The following is a 3129-nucleotide window of genomic DNA, read 5'->3' on the forward strand; positions in this document are numbered from 1 at the left end:
GCATTGGAATACCAATAATAGGGACACCATACTTCAATGTTTACGTTTTTTTAAAAGTCTGTATCTTATTATTCGTTCAACTGGTGGATTCGTAGTACATACGCATTCGTTCATACGGATGTTAACTACGTCACCATATTCCCAGATTTTATCTTGCAAATCGAGATCTATGTATTACGAAAATTAGGATTTATGCATGATTTAAATTTTATAATTATTTTAATAGTTTTAAATAGATATTCTCGTTTTATATAATATTTTACTATTTAAATAATTATAAAAGTATGTTGTTAATCTAAAATGTTAACTAATGTAATTTTATAAATAAACTAGAGTTCACCCGTGCCTACGACTAAAGCATCGTCTTTGTGGTTAAAAAAGAAAAAGTAATAAAATTAGAGAGCTACTATTAAAATATTTTTGGACTTGAATAGGTAAAAGTGGAGAGATGGTAAAATTAGAGAAATATTATTAAAAAAGGAAAGAAGGTATGAAAGAGTAAGGACAATAAAATTGAAGGATGGGAAAATCCATGCCATTGTATTTTATTATATAAATTAACAAAAAAAAGGTAGTTTCATAATTATTGAAAGCTAAAAATCAACTTAGGAGTCATGGGATTGCAATTCTATCTATTTAGACAAAAATGACCTTATTATAATAAGATTAAATGTTGAAGTGGAGGCATTTTGATATGCAAAATTGGATTTTGTTAACTTGTCCCCTAGTGCATTTAAAAGACTTGGACATAAGCATTTGAGGGTATTTTTGATAGGAACAAAAACATTGAGGGTATTTTTGGGGTTAAATTAAATTTTGAAGGTGTTTTAAATGCATACCCTATTCGACCTTACATACTTTGCTCGTTATAACTTATAATAGTATAAAAAAGATATGGATGGTACAATGGGGTAGAAAAGATAACAAAGATTTGTTGTTTTGAAAGTTATGTGCTAAGCTAATGAAATGAAACGTTACTAAAAATAAAACAATTAAATTCCTCCCAAATTTTCTCCTAGAATAGTGACCAATCACTTTTGCTCATTTAATACACGAAAGGAACAAGTGATTTTTTTTCTCACAGAACAACAAGACATGTGCCGCATATGATGGAAGCAATAGAGAGAACATTTCTCTCTCCTGCCTGCCCATCCTACCACAGATTTTAATTTTAAGATTTTAAATCTTTAAAAAAAAAAAAAGTAACCGGATACACATGGATTATCATATTAGCAATCAAATACAACGGCCTTCATGATTACGTGATAAAAAAATTCAAAAGAGCAAAGTTTTTCAACATGTTGAAGATGGACGGCTACCAAGCACCAAAATTTAAAATTCAAATTCAACAGTGAAAAATAACTTTTTTTTTTTAATTTTTTTTTCTTTAAAGTTGATTAATATTTTTCCTCTACAACATTGTGGTAATAGATCATGTTTTTGAAGGCCACAAAGTGATTTAATAAAGAAACTTTCTTTTTTCCACAATAGGCATGAGAGACATTTTCTTTCTAATTGCTTACATCATCTTTGCCATATGTTAAATGAGTGTTGGGCTATGAGAAAAAAATTACTCGGTAAGAAACCCTTGGGTCAAAGTTGAATTTGACGCGAGAGTCGTACGCAAATTTTATTATGACAAGGCATGCTTAGTCACTAGGCAAGTAAATGAACTTGTCAATGGCGTAGTTTGAAAACTACCCACTTGTCAATAATAAATAAGGACATTGACCACAAAGAACTATCTTTTGAAAATATGTATCAAAAGTGTTTTCTAAAAAAATATGGACTATTTAGTACTCAATTTATCAAATATTAGTTTAAAAAGGATTTTTGAAACGAAAATGCCATAATTACCCTTTTAATGATTTTTGAAATTTAAAGAAACATGTTTATTTGAGAATATTTGAGTTATTCCTATGTTTTATAATCATTGACGTGCCTCTCAACTATGGCCATCTCTTATAGATCAATGAAAAAAGGATCTAGTTGAAAAGAAAAGAAAAAATACCTTGTTTTCCCTACTCAAAACTAGTAATCATAGATGATGACTATAACAATGATAATGATGCTGGAGAGGAGCATGATCTTCCTCAAACTAATTTGGTCTATGTATATCAGATTTATTAAAGTACATAAATACTTTTAAATAATTAAAACATAATTTTAGAAGTCAACTTGAATGTTCATGGAGTTGATTCAACTAAAAAAATTAGCAAATCAACACAAATGAGTCAAATAAAATTATGTTTAATTTATTAATAGCTTTTAATAAATAAAATATATTTTTTTTATTTTTCTCAAAAATGTTAATAACTAAATAAATTGATCAAGTATTTTACTTGACTTAATATTTTTTTTTAGATCAAACACTTTGTAAAGATGTTAAAAGTCTATTTTAAGTATTTTCTTAAAAAAAATCTTCAAGAGATCCTTAATAGATTAATATTCTATTAAGTGAGATTTGAATGATCCTTATTCTTTACTTGAGGACTATTCGGTACATATTCTCAATAAAGATGCTTCTCATTCGTATCTCAATGAAAAGAATCTACGATTCTATACACACATCCAAGTCAACAATGTGTGAAACGTCCCGTCAATTTCAATGTTACTTCAGAATTTTCCTAGTTTTAATTATTTATTACACTAATTCTAATTTAGGTTGATTAATTTTTGAGGCGTGCGGGAGTGACTTTCAAATTTCCATCGATTCACACTTTGCTGACATGAAGGTGCGCATGAAACCATAAATACTTTTCACTCGTATCTCGATGAAAGCATTTATGATTTTGGCACACCTACATCATTAAAATGTGAATCGCTGTGAATTTTAAAGTCACTCTAGTATTATTCTTAAGAAACAAAAAAATTATGGAATTATGTCATAGAAACGTATGTATAACGCTATGAATCCATCAAAACAGTGTCCTAAAAAATAAAACTCTTAATGGAAAGATTTTCCTTTTTTTTAAATTACTTAATGAACCCAAGAATTTCTTTTTAAACACTTCCTAACTTTTCTACATAACTTGATAATCCATGTGATAACTTTTTTTTCTCTCTTAACGCTCCCTCATGGACCTCACCCTCCTTTGATTAGTAAGATCGATGATTTAAAATGTGGAT

Source organism: Akebia trifoliata, chromosome 14 (genome assembly GCF_017979445.1).
Source record: "Akebia trifoliata isolate Shusen 1 chromosome 14, ASM1797944v1, whole genome shotgun sequence".
NCBI lineage: Eukaryota > Viridiplantae > Streptophyta > Magnoliopsida > Ranunculales > Lardizabalaceae > Akebia > Akebia trifoliata.